This window comes from Protopterus annectens, chromosome 6.part0, assembly GCF_019279795.1.
Source record: "Protopterus annectens isolate FY-2018-M chromosome 6.part0, PAN1.0, whole genome shotgun sequence".
In the NCBI taxonomy this organism is placed as follows: domain Eukaryota; kingdom Metazoa; phylum Chordata; order Ceratodontiformes; family Protopteridae; genus Protopterus; species Protopterus annectens.
In genome coordinates this window covers 1010660796-1010688606 of record NC_056737.1, presented here as the reverse complement: position 1 = coordinate 1010688606, position 27811 = coordinate 1010660796, and positions in this window count along the sequence as shown.

Genomic DNA, 27811 nt, shown 5'->3' with positions numbered 1-27811 from the left:
CTCAGAGGTGATCTCTGTCTAACATACAAGCTATGTCAAACCCAGAGTTGTTGGACATGCTCCACTTAAAGAAATCCCAATCCCTCCAAGCTGCACGCTCTAGGGACCTAAACCTTGTCACCACAATAAACAGAACATGCCGGAGGGATAGATTCCTGTCCCAGAGACTTCTCATACTCTGGAATAAACTACGTATATATATATATATATATATATATATATATATATATATATATATATATATATATATCAAACAAAGCTTCTCATTAACACTCTTCAAGAAAAATCTTGATGATTGGATGGGAAATAGGAAATTCACCCCGGGGATCACCTCTGTGGCTCTGCTCGACAGTGGCACAGGAAAATCATTTCTTGGGTGGCAAAAGCCAGGGTACCTTTTTGGCTGGGCTTGTATAGGTCCAGGGCCAATAGCCTAGTACCTACCTATGAACCTATGAAACGAGACTGAGAAATCAAACCTGGTACAAATGGAGAAAAACTAAAAACTCTATTGATCTCCTAAATTTTAGACAGCTTAGAAATGCCACAAGAAATCAATATTCATTGATAAACTAAACTATTACCTCAAATTCCAACATATCCAACATCAAAACCCACAAAAATTCTGGTCAGGAATAAATAAATTCCTCTACCCTGGACACCGCAAAACACCTACCCCCTCTAATTTGACTCAAAACTCTCCCAGCCAGACTGCTGATATTTTTAACAAATTTTTCTCTGAAACGGTCCACTATTTAGCTAATACCTTACTGCACCATCTGTTACCACTACTGAGTCACCCCTCCCAACAAATTTTCTCCACACACTCCACCTCTAGCCTGTCTCAGCATTCTTCATATGCACCCTACTCTTCAAACTTAAACCATGTACTCCATCAGCTGACCTCCTTCCAGCTGAATACCTGCAAATAGCAGCTGGAGTACTTGCCTACCCAATTGCTATATTAATAAACAGAACCATTACAGAATGTTCCATCCCATATCTATGGAAAGTCTCACACATTATACCTCTTCTTAAGGGAGGTAACTCAAATGAACTCTCTAACTTCCGCCCCATAGCCCTACTTTCCCCACTAGCAAAAATTATGGAGAGATGTATTCATCATCAAATACTTGATTATATCCTCCAAACCCACCTACTTTTACTGTTCACGTGACAGCTGTGAACACCCGCTTCTTACAATATGTTTTTACTTTTCCTTGTTGTGCACCATGACGATACATTACTAAAGTACGGGAGGGTAGAAATGAAGCTCACCACATGGAAATGCTGTGCTTCTGTTGTACGTTTTACAGTTAATCATTTTTTTTTTGCTCAGTGTGGCTCAACAGTTATCTGTTTCATGGCACATGCATATGTGTTTGTCTGTCAGTCTGTGTTTCTGTCTCTCTCTCTCTGTCTCTCTGTGCATCCTGAAAAGGACTGACTTCATGCCAGAAGTGGTTTTCTTCCTTTTGGTCATGCCTTTTCCAGAACAAACTCTACTTTCCCAATGACAATCAATATGAATAAAATGGAAAAAAAAATTATATATATATAAGGGACTCCTGAATTTGATCAAAACAGCAAAATGTCAACAACAGCTTGACTGATCACAGTTGGTCGACATACACAGTTGGTCGACAGGGGTGCTAGATCCACAGTCCCTGGGTGGGGGAATATTCCCTTTCCCTGGGAATTGTGAGATCTCAGAGTTAGTATATATAAATAGAAGGGGCAAGGGAGGCGTCTCCCCTGAAACAAATGGTGTTATTTGTTTTTTTTTTCTTTGTTTGCTTGCATATGGCAAGGCATTTCCTTGTGCTTGCAGAGTTGACTATTGACTTTTGCGTTACCATCCTTTTTTGGTCAATGTTCTCACCATTTGCATTTTGTCAGTAAAGCAGATGTCTTCATGCAGGAGTTTTTCTTATTAAATATCACCCATATTTATCTATTTTGCTACATATGGGTATATATATATATGGTTCCCCTTCATAATATCGATTTACTGAATGCTCGAAATTCAGTAACTCAAAATTATAAAGTCGAACCAACAAAAATCCCGAAACCCACAAGCACGAAAACAAAAAACCCAGAACATACAGAACACACACATCACACAACATGCACACTCTACAACCCACATAACATAAACTACAAGCCCTACACTACATGTACGCAGGGGGGCAAGCCCCCTGCACCCCCTACCCCACCCCTACTTATATATTCTAACTCAGAGATTGCACTTATACACAAAAAAAAACACCACAGACATTTTAAACTGCCTCACACACACAAACACATCACACAGACACATCCAACACTCACACTCATGCTCAGACCTCCCTACCCTAACCCACACACACAACTTACAAAACACACACATACACTCACTTACCTTCACTTCCGTAAAACATCCCAACTTATACACTTCCTGTCCCGTAGTTGACATGCATAAGTGCGAATTTGAGATATTTGAATTTATTTGCGCTTATGCAGATTCGCGCTTCTGCAATTTCAACTTTACAGTCTCGAGTTAATGAATTTTGAGCATTACGTAATTCGGGATTGTGAAGGGGAACCATATATATATATATACATATATATATATATATATATATATATATATATATATATATATATATATATATATATATATATTTGAATCTATGTTAGATTATAGAAGTTTCAAAACTTTGAAATTCATATCTGATCGATGTTTCGGAACTTCAAACATTAAAAAAAAATAAAAAAAAATAAATTATATTTTTCACATTTTAGCACCTCCACACACACCTTGCTAATTAAATATACCAACTCCAAGATTGCACTACATTGTGGAAAATGGTAAATTTCCTATTTCGTGCTGTACCATGATCTCCATTCAAAACATCTGAAGTTTCAAAATGTTGATCATATGGTCCTGACTATATGACATTTGAAGTTTTGAAACATAGATAATCTGATAGGGATCCATACACACATATATAGATAGATGTGGTGTGTGTGTGTGTGTGTGTGTGTGTGTGTGTGTGTATGTGTGGGTGTGTGTGTGTGTGTGTGTGTGTGTGTGTGTGTGTGTGTGTGTGTGTGTGTGTGTGTGTGTGTGTGTGTGTGTGTGTGTATCTATATATCTATATCTATCTATCTATCTATATATATATATATATATATATATATATATATATATATATATATATATATATATATATTTATATGGTTCCCCTTCAGAAGGTTGAATGGCTGAAATCTCGAAATGCATATGACCGAGACCATATGCTCGAAATTTCAGGAGCTCGACCTTCTGAATGGGGATCGGCATACAGCGCAGAATGAGAGATTTCTCTTTCTGTGCTGTAGTGCGATCTTGGAGGTGAAATAAATAAGTAGCTGGGGGTGGGGGGTGCAGGTCCATTATACAGATTTCCCCTTTCCTTGAGAATCATGTGCCTCCCTAGTTACCTTCCTCAGGCCTTGCAATGTAGGGTCTGAGAGCTGAGCCTGTCTCAACTCTCTCCTTGTAACCCTTTCCAGCTCCCCTTCCACAGGAAGTCTGGCATCCTCTGACAGTGGTGCCTCACTGTCAGCCTGGGTACTACTACTCACCTCTACCTTTGCAGTTACTCTGTCCAAGGGACCATCAGTACCCCAAGCAGCTGTGGCTCACCTTCAGTCTCACTGCTACAGGGTAGTGCCCTCCCTGAAGTAACCACCTCACCAGTCCTGGCTGCAAGTATGTAGTCTGTCTGGGTCTCCCCCAAGCTACCAGACCCACATGCTTGTCTCCTAGCCTGACCATGTGTAACTGCATAAGCACATGGTACTGCCTCATCCAAATCATTCCCTATCAGGACATCTGCAGGATGGTAGTTTGCTACCCCTGTTGTCTCAAGACAACCTACTATTGCTACTATTGGCATTTTGTCTTTCCCACTTACTGGCTCCCTCAACTTTTGTTCCCCACCTTGCCTCCATGGACACCTGTATGCCACATGGCCCCACTGGTTGCATTCAAAACATTTAACCCTAGGTCCTGGATGTGTACCTGGACTAGTGGCTTCCCCTGCTACTGGCATATTCTGTTGTGGCAGTCTGTGCTGCCCACCATGGGTTCCTTTAGACCCATGAGCAGTACTGGGGTTCCTTTTCCTGTGCAGGGCTGTCCTGCTTGCCAGGTATAAGTCTCCCTTCTTCCCCAACTTATCTGAAGTAGCACATTGTCTATCAGGTAACCAAATCCTCATGTTCTTAGGTAAAGTGCTAAGGGCTTGTTCCCTCACCAAAAAGTCTGCCAGCCCTTCAAAAGTGGTGACCTGACATCCACTCAGCCACCTATGGTAATAAATTCTCAGTTCAGCAACATATTCACACACACTTTCATCTGCCTTGCGTCTGTGCTCATGAAACATTTTCCTACACGTTTCAGGTGTTAGCTTAAACAATTCTAACAAATGACTTTTAACAACAGTATAATCAAAACATGTAATGTCAGACATTTTTGACAAAACAGTTACAGCTTTACCATGGAGTAAGGGGGTCAGGAACCATAACCAGATCCTTTGGTCAACACTATACTGTTTGCATACCCTCTCAAACATATGAATGAAACTATCAAAATTATTCCCCTCTTTAAAATGTGGAAGAAATTTACTGACCTGTTATGCTTCTGGGGTCCATTTACTTCCTTCTCCATTACCTCCATGACTCTGGTGAAGACTCAGCATCTCCTTCTCATTCTGCCTCTACCTCTCCTTTTCCTCAGCTTCTAGGCATAGCAGTTTCTCATTCTCCCTAGCCTGCAAACATCACAGTCTCTCATTGTCCTCACTCTCTAGATGCCTCAGTCTCTCAGTTGCTTCTGTTTCCACACTCCTGGCCTCTAACTCAAGTCTCTTTAGCTCCAGATGGATTTTTAAGTCCTCTGCAGAAAGGTTGAGCTGTCTATTCTCCGAGAGTATTATATCTCCACTGCCAGTCTGATTGTCCTCCTGGTTGCTGTTTTCGGATGCAGCTGTAACCAAGGCTGCAATCAGGTCTGCCTTAGTCAGGTTTCCATGCACCAGTCCCATAGCCTGGCACATCTCTGCCAGCTGGCTCCTAGTCAGCTTCCCATACTCCTCTGATGAAATGCTGCATGCTCACCCTGACTAACTAAGCTAACAAAAGAAATAAAACAATTGTGAACTGAACTCTGAGTATTCACTGCATGGCTGTTTTAGAGTACAAAACACCTTCAAAGCTCACTGTACACAAGCTGCAGGTCATCACTCTACCCACACTACTAGAAGCCAATTAGTATTTGCCACCAATTAATATGTGATGTGGATATCCCATCACTGCCAAACAATTCATATGTGATGCCTGTGCCCTGGCCCATGGGTTCCACATGTCCTTCATTGACAGGGGTGACAGGTGCTGACTGAGATTTCATTTTGGGAACAAACTTTTGGCCAGGCTTGTAAGGGCTCTGTGATGACTGTGTCCTGGCCCAGCAATCAAGGAGCCTCATACCTGACAGGGCATCTCATATATGAAGAAAGGATAACAAATACACACAGTAAAGTGCAATTTCCCTTAAGAGCACACATAGCTCACAGTCAGTCTGGGGCTGGTCACTCCCTTGCTCTTCAGGTCCCCAATAAGACTCCCCACTGGCACAGCTATAGGTTCCAGATCTCAGCCAGCTGGGCAAGCTAAAACCTCCAGCACCCTTTCTGCCCAACCAGTGCTTCGTGTCTCTGCCCAAGTAGCTGCCACACACGCACTTTGAGATAAGAGTTTATACAACCACACAGTCACTCCTGGGGAAGGCGGGCACAGGTTCCCCAGCTGTGCCCCTTTTACCCAGACTATACGGTAGAAATCACTGCCACCACCCAGCTATTTATCAGCTCCTAAAAGGCCTTTAAAAAGATGTCCAATTATTACTGAGCAATATTATTATCCAATTGGTAAGTGTGACTAAACAGTCAAGGCTTTATTTGGAGTGACTTGGACAGTAAACACTATAAATATGCAATGCACTCTAGACCTTAAATTATCTCTACAGAAAACAGCCACAGTTGAAAAGTTTAAAAATATTTAATAATAAATACTAAAAACACAAGACAATACTTCTTACTACACAGTGCTAGTCAAGAGTTCAGAGATCACAGAGAAATACTTAAAATAATTCAATAGTACAGTTCTGACATCACAGAAAAACACTTAGTCTAAACATTCTAGTTTCTAGCTATTACTAAGGGAAAACACAAGTCTAAGATAACTTACATAAGAAAACAGGCAGAGTGCTGATGAGTTGGACGGCCAAGACAAAAATGCTTAATAATCTCTGAGTCTCTCTGTTTTAATTGAAACTGCAGTTCTGATAAACATTACATCATTCTTCACACTTCCCTGGGTTCCCAGGCTAACAGAAACTGCATTTACATTCTTAACATCTCCTTTTGTTATCTTGCAGGTGGTCAGGAAACAGAGCAATAAAAATACATTTGCATGTTTAAATCTAACAATTTAACTCTTGATTAAAACAATAGCAAGAATTTCTTCATCTAGACTCTTTGCACCACTGTCTACATGAAAGGGTCACCACATGCTTTACTTCGGTCAGTAGAGTGCACTGTTGTCACTTTTTTTCCAGTTCCACATGTAACACTATTTCTTTACATTTAAGACAACACGCCTGTAGTTTACATTCATATTTACAAATGACAGAATTATCTACAAAATTCTATCTGGCTTGGCTGGCAGCATTCACAGGCCCCAAGGCCATTAGCCTAGTAATGTCCTACCATTCTATGATCACTGGCATTTGTTTAATTTTAAAATAAAACCATGTTTATTTATGCATTTGTGGACTTTGCTGCATTAATAAACCATAATAGTTGATGCAGTAGACATTTCCTTGTACCACTATTTATGCTAAGACATCCTAATTGACCATTTACTGCCTGCTCAAAGTTTAACCTTTTAGAGATGATTCTCCCCTCCTAGTATTGTTGCTAGCTGACCACTCTCGTATGGTAGGTGCTATGTAGTTAATGAGTGGGGTACATTTCTATTACACCAGTTAAATGACAAGATGGCCATAATCAAGCAAATTTTGCAAACATAGCCATTACATCTGAGAGGACTGTGTCCATTGATGGACCTATGTTAATGCGAAATATAGTTCCATGGTCCATCACTAAAAACAATCTGACTAGGAAGACAGAAGTTCAGGCATACATGGTGGCCTTCAAGTGATATCCCAAACAGTATAGATAAGGACAGGAGTGAGTGGGCTAGAATTCTCTAGGCTTAACTTTCTAGAATGTCTTGAAAAGCTTTCATGGACATAGTAGGGCCTTATAATCAGCAATCAGGAAAAGAGGCATCATAAAGAAAGAAAGAAAGAAAGGAATTATCTAGTGAAGTATTCCAATTGAAAGTGTTACAACTCAGGGACTATAAATAACTAGGACACCTGAAGAGAAGGTTTTAATAACTGAAAGAGTGCATTCTAAAGAAAAGAAGTTAGAAAGTTTGGAAATCCACATTCAGAGTAGAAGTCTAAACTTCTATCAAGATGAAACAGAAATCCACAAAATGCAGAACTTTAAGTGGTGGGTGAATGTTTTGGAAGATAAACTTCTCAGTATGAAAGACTTTATCAGTGTAGTAAAACAAAGTAAGCAATATCTGTCAGAGTTCTAAACTAAATTCTTTAAAAATAAAAGAAAACTCAATTAAAGGAAGAATCTAGGCAATGGCTATAACTTAATATGAAGGAAAGTAAAAACTGAAGTTAAACTTTTTTCTAAGGTACTCTTATTAGGGAGAGAGTAACATAGAGAAGAAACATCAAATAAGAAGGCAGTGCTTTCTCACATACTGAGACATATGGACAACGTAAAGAAGAAAAGGAAAATTAATTTGTACTGCATACCGAGACAAGTTAACCTTGAATAGAGCTTGAACCATATATTTCTACTGAGTAAAAATTACAGGAAGCAAAGAGCAGAAAATATGAAAATATATTATCTGCATCAAGTTTATAATGGAAAAAAACAAGAAAGATAAGGTAGAAATAGCAGATAACAGTAAAGAATACTTTATGGGTTCCTTTGCTAAATGAAGAGTTAATACTGAGACCCTAGTGCCCTCTTTGATAAAAGGAGATACAATGCCTTCCGCCTCACAACAGGTGGACCCAAAGGGAATTCCAGAGCTGGATAACCTCCAGGTAGGCTTGAGAAACTTTAAAAATGTGCAATAAAAAAATGACACTATAAACAGAGCAAGAGAAAATATGTCTAAGGTTGTACAGGAAGAAAAATTAGCTGAATAAAATCTCCCTACTTCCACACTGTGCTTCAAATTACTGAGTGATTTATTTATTTACTTAGCTAGTTAGTTAGTTAGTTAATTAGTTAGTTAGTTTTTTAACAAGAAGCATCTTTATTAAATTATCACTTATGACATAGACAATCATACATCAAAGACCGTATTGACATAATTTTAGTTGCAGACATTATACACCACTTACAATCTACCTAATCAGTATCAGTCAAGCATTACATGCTCATTGAAATCCTGCCTTCTTTTAAACCTCATTCATCCTCAGTATGTATTGTTCCCATAAATCCCACTTTTTCTATGTAATTTGCTCCTACCTTTTCTCAAGATCCCAGTTGCAGCAGTTTTATCTCTGTTACTACGCTCACTACTTCTAGTACACTTGCTTTACACTCTCATTTCCATTTTCTACTAATTGCTTTTTGGGCAGCTACCATGATTAGACTCAGCAAGTCTAGGCAATTCCGATTCCGTATCATATCAAAAAAAAAAACACTTCCCTAGTTACACCAACTTTGCTCACCCAGTATCTCAGACAAAGTAGTCTGCAATGAATCTTTAAAGTCCGCCAACTCAGTACACTCCCAGAAAATATGTTCCCAGTTACCTCATTGTCCCCATCACACTTCCAACATGTGCTGTCTGCTGTGGAAAAGTTCGCTGGAGTGTACTTGGGGTATAAAAATATCTATGTAAACATTTCCAAGCAAAAATCCTAAATCTTCTCCATGTTTTTTTTTTGCATATTTGGAAGACAAACATATATCCCCCCATTGTTTCTTTGTGAATTGCTTATCCAATATCTTTTCCAGTCCTTTATAAACTCCTGTGACTGATTCTTATAGTTACCATGCAATATTTTATATGCTGTACGAATTATTCCTTTTTTAATGGCACCTTCTGTTCTAGATTCTACTAAAATTTCTACTAGTGCTGGTGTTTTGTTTAGGACCCCCTATTTCTTTTTCTTTGCCTATACTGTGATATTAGTCTTTGATAGGGATGGCAATCTCTAACCTGCAGTCCAAATAAATTCTTGCATGTTCCCATTCTATTAGCTTTCCCTCTATAGTCATTTATTCCTAATACCTTGGTTCCTTTGCTAGTTTTCTCCAGTAAATTCCAGCTCTGTCTGACTTGGTGTCTGTATCTTTAGTTGCAGTCATCCCTATCAGCAGAATGTCCTTTCTTCATTCTTGTGTTGGCGTATTTCTTAGAATACATCCTTCTACTTTATGAATATAATATTCTGTATGATTATTGTTATTCTTGTTAAAGGTCTGCATCTAAAATCCCAGCCTGTCTTTGTTTCTTGAGCTTCTCCCATTTCAGCATCATCATCATCCATTTCCACTTTGAATAATATGTTTCTGCTTGTGTTATGTATAGGAGCCTTAATTGTATAGCTATGAAATACCTGTTCTGAATATATTTCTATGGACATCGATGGGCTAATGGTAAAAATCCAGTAATCGGTGTCAGTATATTTTGCTAATTTTGGAGTATACACTTAAGTACTGAGTCTATTCCCCTCTGTAAGGTTAACACTAAATATATAGCTGTGGAACTAGTGTTATTATTTTCCAAAGAAGGGATACCCAAGGAAATACTCACTGACCCGAGGACCCTTCATTGACAAGAACAATGTACCATCTTTGCTAATTTGTTATGGTACAGCAGTTTAAAACCTCAGTATACCATCCCAGTTAGATGAGTTAGTAGACCTAAACATTAAAATTCATGCTAAGAATAGTACTTGGAGGACAATGCTAAAATCTCAGACCAGTTAATCAGATGCTGCTGTGTACCATTAGATATTGCTGGAGAGAAACTTGGGAAGAAGAGAAAACTGCAACTGGAAGTGTCAAAGAACAGCATATCAACTTACAAGATAAGATAAACATAGCAATGCTTCTTGTAAGGAAACTGATGGAAATGGCCCAGACCACACAAGAGTGTGTAATCGAAATGCAAGGACCAGGATATTGAAAACTGGAAACCAAGTGTTAAGTTTGGTTCCCATTACAGAAATCAAATTTTTGGCTAAGTAGCAGAGTCTATTCTGAAACAGCAGAAAAAATAAACGCAGTAAGAAGCAGTATTAATAGACTGTTAGGTGAAGAACAGAAGAAATACACAACGTCAACATCCTGAAACCATGAAAAGAAATGCAAAACTCCATCATTACTTTAATGGCATAGAGTACTACATCTAGTGAAGAAAGTTAACTGATCTCTATGCCTGCAGTTCAAGCGGCGATGATATTTAAGAGTCAGAGTCAAAAATAAGGGAGTTCCTTTTAAGATATAAAGAAGTGTTTTCAGATCTACATTGCAGAAGAGCCATAATTCAACATTATATTGAGAATATTTCTGTGGAAAAGTTTAACATAAAACCATACAGAATATCAGAGCCATACACAGAAGTTGCACAAGAACTGCTACAAAAGTGCTGAGGATGGGGATGATAGAATACTCAAAATGAAAGTGCAACAGCCCCCCCCCCCATAGTGTTAGTTCCAAAACCTAATGGAGTAATCATGTTCTGTACTGATTTTAGGAAGCTGAACGACATTTCAGAATTTGACAGCTACTCAATTCCTATGGTTGATGAAGTTCTAGGAAGGGTTGGGGAGCACATAACTCTGATTATACTGGATCTGCAAAAGAAAAAAAAAAGATTTTTCAACACCAGAGTGCATATTCTAATATACTGTCCCATTCTAATATACTGCCCTAGTCTAATATAGTGTCCCATTCTAATATACTGTCCCAATATGTTGGTGCTACAGTGTCCCTAGGAACCTTTCACAGACTGAATGACAGAGTCCTAAAACCAAATAGCAAGTATTCTGTAACTTACTTAAATGATTTAACAATATATCTACAAACTTGTACTCCCATCTGTCTGAAGTCCGGGTTGTACCACACTCATTGACATAAGCTGGTGATTGGTAGATCTCAGGAAGAAAAAACAAAAGATGTGAGAGACTGGACTATTCCTGGCATCTGAGGGTATTCTTGAGTTTAGATGGGTACTATTGAAAATTTGTAACCCACTTTGCCTCAGTAGCTTTGGTTCCTTGCAGAACTGACAAAAGTGCAGCGGTCAGTTAAAGTTAAGTGGATACCAAAAGCAGGCCATGCTTTTAACCAGCTTAAACAAATATTACGCTCACAGCCTACCTTAGCATTGAGAGATTTTAACAGACCTTTGATAGTACATATATGGGTCCATCACAGGTAGCCTTAGGGCAGTGTCATCATAGACTTTTGATGGGGAAGAACATTCTATATGATTTATTTTTATTTTTTGAGTTAACAACTGAGTTCAGCAGAAAGCAAATATTGCACCACTGACAGGGAATGCTCAGCACTCAAGTGGGAACTATCTAAGTTCAAACTTTTTGGCTGATAATTTACACCTGTCATTACCCATGCTCCATCAAAATTGGTGAATAGGAAACTGGGTGGGAACAAAACTATGCAGATGGTCACTCTGCTTGCAATGTTTTAACTTCATGATGAAACAGAGAGCAAGCTTGACCCACCATAATGCAGATGGCCTTTTTAGAGCTCACAGCCCATCTTGTAAATGCAGTAGCTGCTTTTAATAAAATGACAGTATTGTGAACGGATACAGTAAACAGAAATGTGGCCTTAAGTTATCAAGTAACATTATTTACTATGCAGAATGAATTAATTCACTCTGCCACCTTATTCGTGTGCATTAAATCTAACCCTAATCATATCACTGCCCGAAACCCAAAAATCCTTTGCCTGACAGTACTACACAAAGTACAAACACACACACACACATACACACACACACACACACACACACACACACACACACACACACACACACACACACACACACACACACACACACACACACACGAACACACACACACACACACACACACACACACACACACACATACACACACACACACACGCACACGCACACACACACACACACACACACACACACACACACACACACACACACACACACACATACACACACACACACACACACACACACACACACACACACACACACACACACACACGAACACATGCACACACGCACACACACACGCACACACACATACACAAAACATTAAAGCTATCAACTCACCTAGCCCTTTACTGGCAGTCCAAATAGTCAGTATAGCAACAATGTAAATCATACAAATTCTGCAAGGAATATGTATGATGCTTCTCTGCAGACTGACTTGTCTGACTGTAACTGCAACACAGGGAAGTGCAGAGGGACCTTAAGACAAAATTGCACAGAGTGGCTGTTGATGACCTTACAAACCTGTATGCAGTAATGCAGGCAGCTTATATCTGCCATCGATTGCTGTTTAGGGAAACAGACTAGTCCCAAGAACTCAAAAATCTTCTGCATATCAAACCAGCTTTATTAAACAATGTGTGACAGAAATAAAACAGGCATACAAATCCTATAGGTTCCTTTTTGTGTATTGTTTTTCAAATCTGTGACCGAGCTTTGTGGGAGGAAACCCTACTCCGCAAATGTCTTAAAATAGGGGTTTATGTATACTATATAATGATATTTATGTATTCATTTTCTCCCAGATGGTGGTCTAAATGTATCATGAAACAATGAAATAATGGTTCTTGGTTATCTGATTTCCTGTGGACCCCGATACAACACAGTGCATTTTAGCAGAGGTTATTTTGGACAACTGTATGCAGAGTTTAATTGCTTATATTTCAACTCTCTATGAGGGAAACAGAAAGCCAATGGATTAATATGTAATATTCTCTTATATTTTGGCAATGTCTGTATGACTTGAATTCTTATTAAGGACACCATAATACCTTGAAGGTCAAGATTTCGAAGCCAGATGGATTCTGTACAGCTGTTTTTTTATCCAGTGGGTGGTGGTTGAACATTTCATGCATCCTTTCTTTTTTTTTTTATTTTGATTCCTTTTTGTAGCTACATGCTTGAACAGCCTGCTTGATCTGATAGGGGGAGTCAGAGAAATGTGTTTTGTCACATAGGTCTGCCTTGTAATAGAAGTGGTTTGCCATCAGAGCTATGCATTTCTTTAATTCCCTTGTTCGTACATGGCACAGGCCTGCATGCAGTAGTCATCTACCCCTCATATCAGTGTGTGTTTCATTTTTTTTCTGATTAAAGTAGGACTTGTGTAACTAAAGCCTTTCTCATACAAGGATCCAAACTGTCTGCATCACATTTTTGGATGATTCTTGAAAACACATCAGTAAAGAGAACAGTTTTCTTGCAACAGAACTCCCATATTTCTCTAAAAACTTGCAAAGTGCAATGCATTTTTTAACAGAAGTTCCTAATACTGGGAAATTAACAAACCAACATAATTGTATGTTAGACAGGTGCAGAGTGGAACACCGTTTACGGACCCGATCTTCATATTGCTTCTAGGTGCTACCTGACAATGACTGCAGTCTGATCTGGTTTTACCATTCATGTCTGTAAAGCATATCCTTCATATTTCCTGGAACTAATACTGGATATGGGATATGGTAACATTCATGTTTGTAGTTGCATCGGTGCCAGGAATTGGTTCTCTGCAACCTGTTATCAGATTAGCTGTATGCCTCATAGTTTACAGTCTCTGAACAGGCAGATGTATGATTACCCACACATGAATGAGGTTAAATTCAGAGATTCCTATTACTTTACAAAAGTACCTAATACTGTCTGGCCATTCTAAGATTTATACAACTGTCAAGCAAGGTTCAAATTTGTTTAAAGCTTTGTAAAAGATATTAACAAAAGAGCAATTATAACCTAAGCAGATAACATTTTTGTGTATGCAAAATTGCTTTCGCTGTGACAGGCATGTCACCTTTTTTTGGCTATCTATGCTTATAAAAACATGGTTGAAGGCCTATCAGAATTTCATTTTCAACATCTGAAATTCAGGCCAGTTGCTCAGATTGGAAGGTGCACTCATCAGATGCATGTTGAGTGACATAGATATCATGGTTTATTTTCTTTGCATATAAAGCACACTTCCGGTATTAACCTGACATAAATAATCACAAAGGTTTAACACTCTAAACCCAATTTTGTCTCTAAGGAATCCAACATTCTTCAAAAATGCTAAGTGTGGTCTTCCTGATCACGGACTACTAGCCTAGTGGGACTAACCCTGCTAACAAAGGATGAATAAATAAAGTAGAAAACTAAATTAATTAGTGACTCTGTTTATAATAACTTGATTCTTTCAATTTATTCCTTAAGTAATATTTGCACACTGATTGGATATGACCACGTTTGGGTACAAAATTCCAAGAATGTAGCCAGGAACAGTAATAATGAATTTAAGCAGGCAATTTTCAGTCATTAAATCATCTCCTACTATTGACAGGCTATTCCAACAAATCACCGGAACCACCACGATGTATAAAAAGTAATTTTATTAGGAACAGAACAAGCGCTTTCACGCACCTAGCAAGTGCGCTTCATCAGGTTACATTTAACTAAGACAAATGCTCTCATTTTATACTATAAAGCACATCCCAATTAACAAAATAATTTGGCGGGTAAAATCAATTAAATCCACTTTAAGTTAAAATTAAAGTTATATACACCATTTATAAAAATCATGTTAAAATAAAATGCTGCAAGCCATCTTCAAATTTGGTATCAAGTTCCCCATGTATATATGAGTATAAATATATCACAAAACAATTTATCAATTGGATACTTTTCATAATAAAGCATTATCAATCCTATAAACCTCAGTCTTATAAATCTCATTCGTCAATATTATAAATTTACAAAATAGGGGCAATGACACATATCTTGTGGGTAACTAATGCTCCATGAAATTTATATCAAGCGTATATGAAGTATTGGCTGTTATTATACCCGAGGTCAACAAAACTAAGGATATCCAACATAAGATCCCAGTCTAAAACAAGAAGGAGAAGGGAAGCAAGGAAGGGGAACAATAGATGAAAAAGAAGGAAAAATGAAAAGAAAGATAAGACGAGAAGGGCGGGGAAGAGAAGGGAAGGAAAAGAGAAGAGGAAGGAGAGGATGGGGGTGGGGGAGGGAGGGAGGGGAAGGGATGGGGAAGAGGGAGGAGGGAAGAAAGGGAGGGGGAGGGGGAGGGGTAAAGAGAAGGGAGGGGAGGAAAAGAGGGGAGGGGGAAAAGGAAAATATATAATCAGCATAGAAATGGTGCATGTTGTTATTTTTAAATCTTAACTAACCCCAGTATAAATTCAATCAATGGACCAGAAATCCATTAGTCTTCTATTGATCCTTGTATAATCATACAAGGTTCATCTATACCAAAAGACAAAAACATCACATCATGGATCCAAAATCACATCAAGTGTGTGTATATGAAAACATGGGAAATAAAGCCTTATTATCAAAATTATTAAAACTAAAGGCACCCCAATAGTTTATCTATGTAAGTGCAGGTCTGATACTAAGTGCTGTATTTAGGCCAGGTTCTAAATGTGCTCTGAGTGTCAAAATCCACCTCAGCTCATATAGCTCCAGAGTTCCTGTTGTATTACCTTCCCTGCTATTCGGATGTAAAATCTGTAAGACCCTGAAACTAAAGGTATGGGATGGATGTGACTGACAGTGTCTAGCTAAAACATTGTTTGTATTGATTTTTCGTATATCATAAATATGGTTGTAGACTCAATCTTTGAGTCTACGTGTCGTCATGCCTATATAATAGGCATCACATCCTAGGCATGTGGCCAGATAAATTACATTGTTGGTATCGCATGTCGCATAGAAATTCGGAGAAAACTTGATACCAAGCTCCATATTTTCAAATTTCTGTTCTATTGTAATATGTTTACAAATGCAGCATTTCTTGCAAGGAAAAGTTCCTTGTTTGAATTTTACTCTTAAATCAGATGGTACGTGCAACACTTTCTCCTTGCATAAAATTCTTTTCAAGTTGAGACAGTTACTATACCTAAAACTGGGATATTTACCTACTATATTCATCAGGTCCTTATTCATACTAAGTAGTTTCCAATTCTTGTTTAAAATATCTTTTATGTATTTGACATCATTGGTATATTTAAGGTCATATTGTACCATGCCCATACAGGGTCTATTATGATGTCTACAAGAAAATTCTCTAGGACGAAATTCAGGAGAAGATGCAACATTATTTCTAAAGTTCTCAATTAGATGAGTAGGATATCCCCTGTTTATGAAACATCTTGCTTGGAAATCTAAAAGACAATTTTTCTCCATATCATTATTACATAGCCTGGTTACCCTAGACATCTGGTTCTTTACCACATTGGGGAAAACATGCCTCAGGTGCATGCTTTCATAGTGGAGTATACCATTCTTCCAACATGGCTTTCTATACAAGGAAGTGGTAAATCCATTCATATTATTTTTATTTTTAGTTATAACCACATCAAGATAGTTGACACTGGTGGAAGAAAGCTCATACGTAAAGCTAAGAAAGGAGGTGGTTGTCCCCAAATATTTAATGAAATCGTGCAGAGACTCAGCACTGCCATTCCAAAAAAGGAGGATATCATCTACGAATCTCCTATAAAAAATTGCATTGGTAACAAAAATCTCATCATCAAAGACATATGATTTCTCCCATTGGTGGACTGCTATATTCGCATAGGCATTAGCACAGGGGGTGCCCATGGCTACCACCCATGTTTGTCTATATAGCTTGTCTTGAAACATAAAAATGTTGTTGTTTAATATCAGGTCCAATAGGGTACAGATGACCAATTGATCATCATTCCTAATGTTGCCACATTCATTTAGACAGCCCCTAACAACCTCTATACCAAACTCATTGGGTATACTCGTAAATAAACTCTTTATATCTAGGGTGACCATTATGGTATCAGAGTTCACCTTACTTAACAGGGAAACATCTTTGAGATCTTCTAATAGTTTAAATGAGTTTTTCAATATGGTAGGTATCATTTCCATCAACGGACCTATCTTGGATTGTATATATTGTGAGGCATTCTCGGTTACCCAGAGTTTACCAGATACTATTGGTCGCATAGAAAGGGGTGACATCCCTTTGTGTACTTTGGGCAACCCTTTAATTATAGGAATCAACGGGGCCTCAATATCAAGAAAATCATAGAGCCGCTTGTCAATGCATCTGGACATTAGGAGGTCATAGAGAGTATCATGCACATTCCTAATAGTCAGTGCGACTTCTCTTTTACTAATTAATGTATAAGCAACATCATCATCCAACATCTCACTCATCAAATTATTATAACAGTTGGAATCCATTACAACAACCCCCCCCCTTTATCAGCTGGTCTAAATACCAGACTGTCATCATTACATAGAGAGTCCAAGCTATGTTTCTGTGCTTCATTTAAATTCACATAAATTTTCCTGTGTCGCTTTTCTCTGAAATAAGTGTAAAAGTCATGCTCACAGGCTCGTTGGAAACATTCAATGGAACCTGGTAAAGAAGGCACAAAAGTACTCCTCCTTTTCATCACTATATCATCATAGCCATGAGTTTCATCGTTAGAATCTTTGTATAGGAGTTTAAGGGCCACTTTTCTTGTGAATTTACGGAGCATGATAAGTGTGTCCGAAAGTTCACTCCCTCTGGATGGAATGAAGGAGAGCCCCCTGTTTAACACTAGACAATCAGTTTCTGTTAATAATTGAGATGATATGTTGAAAAATAAAGTATTCAAAACTTCTTCTTTCTGTGTTCCCAGTTCTCGCCCGACATCTTTCTTTTGCCTCTTCCCCTGCTTGTTGAGCGCACTTGCGCTCGATGCTTGTACGGGAGCGGGGAGTTTAAAGCAGTCATTGTTTTTGAGGCATTAATCAGTGGCTGCATACCACCTTTAGGTCTAGCTCCTCCGGTTACTAAATTCAGCCCCTGTTGATTACATGGTATGGAGGAATTTGACAAGGTAACATCTACTTCAGATTGAGACAAAGTAAAAGTACTGCTATTACGTGGGTTATCATTTAACTCAGTTTGGTTAGTCATACTAGTTGCATCTTCTGAAACTACATTAGTCTGTTCATTGTTCACACCTGAAGCTGCTGCTTCATTAAACCTCGGACATAAAAAGATATGGCCAGATTGAAAATCGCCACAGTCCCGTTTAAGCTTTCTTAATTTAATTTGCTCCAGTTTATTACTATAAAAGGTGAGTTGCTTCAACATATTATTCAATCTAGTCATACAAAATTCACTTTTAAATTGTGTGGTCAAATTCTTGTGCTCACCTTCAACCTTATTGATGAGCTCATTCTCTATGGGCTGGAAGTACTCAATGAGTAATCTTATGTAGTTATTACCAAGGTCCAGGTTGAGCTGCTGCCATCTCCGTAGCAGCTCCGGATGTGTCTCTCCATAGCTCGGCATGCAGAGGACGCGCATGCCTCGTGGAATGACTTTGAAGTGCAAGCACGCTTCCAAGTGCTTCCTCTGCCATATAAGCCTATGAAGCTTATAGAGATCGTTCTCCAGGCTCCTTAGTGCCACATAAAACTCTTGTATATTTTCGGCATTAGTATTCATTGCTAAAGGAGTACTACCTTTGTTATCATAGTTCAATAAGGAGTTCTCTCATTGATGAAACAACTCATTCCAATTAGCAACATCACCAGTATTGCCAGGGACATAATCAAGCTCTATATTCGGTGTTTCCATTGCGTGTCGGCTAGCCAGGAACAGAAGCCTAAGACTGTTTGTAATTTTCTAACAGTTTTGATTTCTGCCCCACAGTCCTCAAGAACCAAGGAAAAGAATAAGCAAACAGTTCATAGATATATGTTTCCTTTAGTTAGAGTATTCAAGAAACTTCTACATGACAAACCCACAGAGTACTGTAGAAATGTCTACATGACAAACCCATAGAGTACTGTCAAAACGTCTGCATGACAAACCCGTAGAGTACTGTAGAAACTTCTACATGACAAACACATAGAGTACAGTAGAAACCTCTACATGACAAACACATAGAGTACTGTAGAAACTTCTACATGACAAACACATAGAGTACTGTAGAAACTTCTACATGACAAACCCATAGAGAACTGTAGAAACTTCAACATGACACACCCATAGAGTACTGTAGAAACTTCTACATGACAAATCCATAGAGTACTGTAGAAACGTTTACATGACAAAGCCATAGAGTACTGTCAAAATGTTTGCATGACAAACCATAGAGTACTGTAGAAACTTCTACATGACAAACACATAGAGTAATGTAGAAACTTCTATATGACAAACACATAGAGTACTGTAGAAACTTCAACATGACAAACCCATAGAGTCCTGTAGGAACTTCTACATGACAAACACAAAGAGTAATGTAGAAACTTCTACATGACAAACCCATAGAGTACTGTAGAAACTTCAACATGACAAACCCATAGAGTACTGTAGAAACTTCTACATGACAAACACATAGAGTAATGTAGAAACTTCTACATGACAAACACATAGAGTACTGTAGAAACTTCAACATGACAAACCCATAGAGTACTGTAGAAACGTCTACATGGCAATGCCATAGAGTACTGTCCAAACGTCTGCATGACAAACCCATAGAGTACTGTAGTAACTTCTACATGACAAACCCATAAAGTACTGTAGAAAATTCTACATGACAAACCCTTAGAGTACTGTAGAAATTTCTACATGACAAACCCATACAGTAGTGTAGAAACTTCTACATGACAAACACATAGAGTATGGTAGAATCCTCTACATGACAAACCCATAGAGTACTATCGAAACTTCTACATGACAAACCCATAGAGTGCTGTAGAAAGGTCTACATGAAAAACCCATAGAGTACTGTCAAAACTTCTACTACATGACAAACCCATAGATTACTGTAGAAACTTCTACATGACAAACCCATAAAGTACTGTTGAAACTTCTACATGACAAACCCATAGAGTACTGTCAAAACTTCTGCATGACAAACTCAAAGAGTACTGTCAAAACTTATGCATGACAAACCCATAGAGTACTGGTGAAACTTCTACCTGACAAACTCATAGAAACTTTCAAAACTTCTATATGACAAACCCATAGAGTACTGTCGAAACTTCTACATGTCAAACCCATGGAGTACTGTTGAAACTTCTACATGACAAACCCATAGACAATGGTCGAAACTTCTACATGTCAAACCCATAGAGTACTGTTGAAACTTCTACATGACAAACCCATAGACAATGGTTGAAACCTCTACATGACAAACCCATAGAGTACTGTCGAAACATCTACATGACAAACCCATAGAGTACTGTCAAAACGTCTACATGACTAACCCATAGAGTACTGTAGAAACTTCTGCATGACAAACCCATAGAGTACTGTAGTAACTTCTGCATGACAAACCCATAGAGTACTGTAGAAACTTCTGCATGATAAACCCATAGAATACTACAGAAACGTCTGCATGACAAACCCATAGAGTATGGTAGAAACTTCTGCATTAAAAACCCATAGAGTACTGTAGAAACGTCTGCATGACAAACCCATAGAGTACTGTAGAAATGTCTACATGACAATTCCATAGAGTACTGTAGAAACGTCTGCATGACAAACCCTTAGAGCACTGTAGAAACGTCTGCATGACAAACCCATAGAGTACTGTAGAAATGTCTGCATGACAAACCCGTAGAGTACTGTAGAAACTTCTGCATGACAAACCCATAGAGTACTGTAGAAACTTCTGCATGACAAACCTATAGAGTACTGTAGAAACGTCTACACGACAAACCCATAGAGTACTGTTGAAACATCTACATGACAAACCCTTAGAGTACTGTAGAAACTTCTGCATGACAAACCCATAAAGTACTGTAGAAACTTCTACATGACAAACCCATAGAGTACTGTAGTAACTTCTACATGACAAACCCATAGAGTACTGTAGAAACTTCTGCATGGCAAACCCGAGTACTGCATAAACATCTGCATGACAAACCCATAGAATACTGTAGAAACTTCTGCTTGACAAACCCGAGTACTGTAGAAACTTCTACATGACAAACCCATAGAGTACTGTAGAAACTTCTACATGACAAACCCATAGAGTACTGTAGAAACTTCTGCATGACAAACCCACAGAGTACTGTAGAAACATCTGCATTACAAATCCAGAGAGTACTGTAGAAACTTCTGCATGACAAACCCGTAGAGTACTGTAGAAACTTCTGCATGACAAACTCATAGAGTACTGTAGAAACTTCTATATGACAAACCCATAGAGAACTGTAGAAACTTCTACATGACAAACCCACAGAGTACTGTAGATACTTCTACACGACAAACCCATAGAGTACTGTAGAAACTTCTATATAACAAACCCATAGAGTACTGCAGTAACTTCTACATGACAAACCCATAGAGTACTGTAGAAACATCTACATGACAAACCCATAGAGTAATGTAGAAACATCTGCATGACAAACCCATAGAGTACTGTAGAAACTTCTACATGACAAATCCGAGTACTGTAGAAACTTCTGCATTAAAAACCCATAGAGTACTGTAGAAACTTCTGCATGACAAACCCATAGAGTACTGTAGAAACATCTGCATGACAAACCCATAGAGTGCTGTAGAAACTTCTACATGACAAACCCATAGAGTACTGTAGAGACTTCTACATGACAAACCTATAGAGTACTGTCAAAACTTCTGTATGCCAAACCCATAGAGTACTGTAGTAACTTCTGCATGACAAACCCAAAGAGTACTGTAGAAACTTCTGCATGACAAACCCATACACTCATGTGGTTATGAACACATCGTGAGGTGTTTACGGTGTTTATGAAAAGGTTTGTGCATTACAGCAAAGCCATGACGGTATGTTACACAATTTCAACAGTAATTTCAGAAAATTCTATACTATGTCCACTTTCTAGACTCTTATTTCCTTTTTCTTCAAGTATGCGTTTTATCAGTAAATTTGATAAATGTTAGATAACCACTGCAGACAACTGCAATGATGTTTAGGAACTCAACTATAGTTTTCACAGGTTGTAATCATTACATTGGAATTCTTGACAGCAACTGAAGTTTTGGTAAAGTACTGCACTAGGCTATGTAGGTCACTTGGTTACCAGACACTAGGTTATGTAGGTCACTTGGTTACCAGCCGTGCCATTCAAAAAACATCCTCAGGCTTAGGTACAGAGGTGGGTCCTACTATTCCAGTTCCAGGTGAGATTCTGTAATTCTTCTTTTTTTAAGTGAGTCATGATGGAGGTTTATTTTTAAAATATGAACTGTACTTTGCCTGGCTTTTCATCATGGATCATAGGATCTTAAGAGGTTACTAGGCTATCGACCTAGAAGTCATTTCAAGCCTAGCTTTTCATCCCAATGTAATAGCATAGATACTGTCTTTAGTAATGACTGTCCATGTCCAGGAGGGTTGTGGGCACTATCCACAGTAAGATTTTATGGTGCCCCATCCACTCGTTCAGGTTCCTTTTGAACAGTGTCATAGAGAGGCTCTGCTTCACATGAATTGGCAGCCAATTCCAAAGACTCAGCAGTTGTTGGGAGACAAATCTGTCACTCCAGCATGTTTTAACCAAGTCACAGGCCATGTTTAGGTCCTTGGAATGGGTAGCTTTAGTACTGTTTGATTTATGGACGTGCAGGAGATGCATTAGTTTTGGGGTGGAGATTGCTCTGTAGGCCAGGCATAAGTCGCCCTTAACAAGTCTATATGATATGGCGTATAGGGGCAGGGTCTTTATTCATTATGATATGGAGTATAGTGGCAGGGTCTTTATTCATTATGATATGGTGTATAGTGGCAGGGTCTTTACTAATTATGATATGGCGTATAGTGGCAGGGTCTTTATTCATTATGATATGGCGTATAGTGGCAGGGTCTTTAGTCATTATGATATGGCATATAGTGGCATAGTCTTTATTCATTATGACATGGCGTAGAGTGGCAGGGTCTTTATTCATTATGATATGGCGTATAGTGGCAGGGTCTTTATTCATTATGATATGGCGTATAGTGGCAGGGTCTTTATTCATTATGATATGGAGTATGGTGGCAGGGTCTTTATTCATTATGATATGGCATATAGTGGCAGGGTCTTTATTCATTATGATATGGCGTATAGTGGCAGGGTCTTTATTCATTATGATATGGAGTATGGTGGCAGGGTCTTTATTCATTATGATATGGAGTATGGTGGCAGGGTCTTTATTCATTATGATATGGCGTATAGTGGCAGGGTCTTTATTCATTATGATATGGAGTATGGTGGCAGGGTCTTTATTCATTATGATATGGTGTATAGTGGCAGGGTCTTTATTCATTATGATATGGCGTATAGTGGCAGGGTCTTTATTCATTATGATATGGCATATAGTGGCAGGGTCTTTATTCATTATGATATGGAGTATGGTGGCAGGGTCTTTATTCATTATGATATGGCGTATAGTGGCAGGGTCTTTATTCATTATGATATGGCGTATAGTGGCAGGGTCTTTATTCATTATGACATGGCGTATAGTGGCAGGGTCTTTATTCATTATGATATGGAGTATGGTGGCAGGGTCTTTATTCATTATGATATGGCGTATAGTGGCAGGGTCTTTATTCATTATGATATGGCGTATAGTGGCAGGGTCTATATTCATTATGATATGGTGTATAGTGGCAGGGTCTTTATTCATTATGATATGGCGTATAGTGGCAGGGTCTTTATTCATTATGATATGGCGTGTTGTGGCAGGGTCTTTATTCATTATGACATGGCATATAGTGGCAGGGTCTTTATTCATTATGATATGGCATATAGTGGCAGGGTCTTTATTCATTATGATATGGCGTATAGTGGCAGGGTCTTTATTCATTATGATATGGCGTATAGTGGCAGGGTCTTTATTCATTATGATATGGAGTATGGTGGCAGGGTCTTTATTCATTATGATATGGCGTATAGTGGCAGGGTCTTTATTCATTATGATATGGCGTATAGTGGCAGGGTCTTTATTCATTATGGTATGGCGTATAGTGGCAGGGTTTTTATTCATTATGACATGGCGTATAGTGGCAGGGTCTTTATTCATTATGACATGGCGTATAGTGGCAGGGTCTTTACTCATTATGATATGGCGTATAGTGGCAGGGTCTTTATTCATTATGGTATGGCGTATAGTGGCAGGGTCTTTATTCATTATGACATGGCGTATAGTGGCAGGGTCTTTACTCATTATGATATGGCGTATAGTGGCAGGGTCTTTATTCATTATGATATGGCGTATAGTGGCAGGGTCTTTATTCATTATGACATGGCGTATAGTGGCAGGGACTTTATTCATTATGATATGGCGTATAGTGGCAGGGTCTTTATTCATTATGATATGGCATATAGTGGCAGGGTCTTTACTCATTATGATATGGCGTATAGTGGCAGGGTCTTTACTCATTATGATATGGCGTATAGTGGCAGGGTCTTTAGTCATTATGACATGGCGTATAGTGGCAGGGTCTTTATTCATTACGACATGGCGTATAGTGGCAGGGTCTTTATTCATTATGATATGGCATATAGTGGCAGGGTCTTTATTCATTATGACATGGCGTATAGTGGCAGGGTCTTTATTCATTATGATATGGCGTATAGTGGCAGGGTCTTTATTCATTATGACATGGCGTATAGTGGCAGGGCCTTTATTCATTATGACATGGCGTATAGTGGCAGGGTCTTTATTTGTTATGACATGGAGTATAGTGGCAGGGTCTTTATTCATTATGATATGGAGTATAGTGGCAGGGTCTTTATTCATTATGACATGGCGTATAGTGGCAGGGTCTTTATTCATTATGATATGGCGTATAGTGGCAGGGTCTTTATTCATTATGATATGGAGTATAGTGGCAGGGTCTTTATTCATTATGATATGGAGTATAGTAGCAGGGTCTTTATTCATTATGACATGGCGTATAGTGGCAGGGTCTTTATTCATTATGATATGGCGTATAGTGGCAGGGTCTTTATTCATTATGATATGGAGTATAGTGGCAGGGTCTTTATTCATTATGATATGGCGTATAGTGGCAGGGTCTTTATTCATTATGACATGGAGTATAGTGGCAGGGTCTTTACTCATTATGATATGGCATATAGTGGCAGGGTCTTTATTCATTATGATATGGCGTATAGTGGCAGGGTCTTTACTCATTATGACATGGCGTATAGTGGCAGGGTCTTTATTCATTATGATATGGAGTATAGTGGCAGGGTCTTTATTCATTATGATATGGCGTATAGTGGCAGGGTCTTTATTCATTATGACATGGCGTATAGTGGCAGGGTCTTTATTCATTATGACATGGCGGATAGTGGCAGGGTCTTTATTCATTATGACATGGCGTATAGTGGCAGGGTCTTTATTCATTATGACATGGCGTATAGTGGCAGGGTCTTTATTCATTATGACATGGCGTATAGTGGCAGGGTCTTTATTCATTATGATATGGCGTATAGTGGCAGGGTCTTTATTCATTATGACATGGAGTATAGTGGCAGGGTCTTTATTCATTATGATATGGCGTATAGTGGCAGGGTCTTTATTCATTATGATATGGAGTATAGTGGCAGGGTCTTTATTCATTATGATATGGCGTATAGTGGCAGGGTCTTTACTCATTATGATATGGCGTATAGTGGCAGAGTCTTTATTCATTATGACATGGCGTATAGTGGCAGGGTCTTTATTCATTATGACATGGCGTATAGGGGCAGGGTCTTTATTCATTATGATATGGTGTATAGTGGCAGGGTCTTTACTCATTATGGCATGGCGTATAGTGGCAGGGTCTTTTTTCATTATGATATGGAGTATAGTGGCAGGGTCTTTATTCATTATGATATGGCGTATAGTGGCAGGGTCTTTATTCATTATGTCATGGCGTATAGTGGCAGGGTCTTTATTCATTATGACATGGCGTATAGTGGCAGGGTCTTTATTCATTATGACATGGCGTATAGTGGCAGGGTCTTTATTCATTATGATATGGCGTATAATGGCAGTGTCTTTACTCATTATTATATGGCGTATAGTGGCAGGGTCTTTATTCATTATGACATGGCGTATAGTGGCAGGGTCTTTATTCATTATGATATGGAGTATAGTGGCAGGGTCTTTATTCATTATGATATGGCGTATAGTGGCAGGGTCTTTACTCATTATGATATGGCGTATAGTGGCAGGGTCTTTATTCATTATGACATGGCGTATAGTGGCAGGGTCTTTATTCATTATGATATGGAGTATAGTGGCAGGGTCTTTATTCATTATGATATGGCGTATAGTGGCAGGGTCTTTACTCATTATGATATGGCGTATAGTGGCAGGGTCTTTATTCATTATGACATGGCGTATAGTGGCAGGGTCTTTATTCATTATGACATGGCGTATAGTGGCAGGGTCTTTATTCATTATGATATGGTGTATAGTGGCAGGGTCTTTATTCATTATGACATGGAGTATAGTGGCAGGGTCTTTATTCATTATGATATGACGTATAGTGGCAGGGTCTTTATTCATTATGATATGGAGTATAGTGGCAGGGTCTTTATTCATTATGATATGGCGTATAGTGGCAGGGTCTTTATTCATTATGACATGGCGTATAGTGGCAGGGTCTTTATTCATTATGACATGGTGTATAGTGGCAGGGTCTTTATTCATTATGATATGGCGTATAGTGGCAGGGTCTTTATTCATTATGACATGGCGTATAGTGGCAGGGTCTTTATTCATTATGACATGGCGTATAGTGGCAGGGTCTTTATTCATTATGATATGGCGTATAGTGGCAGGGTCTTTATTCATTATGACATGGAGTATAGTGGCAGGGTCTTTATTCATTATGATATGGCGTATAGTGGCAGGGTCTTTATTCATTATGATATGGAGTATAGTGGCAGGGTCTTTATTCATTATGATATGGCGTATAGTGGCAGGGTCTTTACTCATTATGATATGGCGTATAGTGGCAGAGTCTTTATTCATTATGACATGGCGTATAGTGGCAGGGTCTTTATTCATTATGACATGGCGTATAGGGGCAGGGTCTTTATTCATTATGATATGGTGTATAGTGGCAGGGTCTTTACTCATTATGGCATGGCGTATAGTGGCAGGGTCTTTTTTCATTATGATATGGAGTATAGTGGCAGGGTCTTTATTCATTATGATATGGCGTATAGTGGCAGGGTCTTTATTCATTATGACATGGCGTATAGTGGCAGGGTCTTTATTCATTATGACATGGCGTATAGTGGCAGGGTCTTTATTCATTATGACATGGCGTATAGTGGCAGGGTCTTTATTCATTATGACATGGCGTATAGTGGCAGGGTCTTTATTCATTATGATATGGCGTATAATGGCAGTGTCTTTACTCATTATTATATGGCG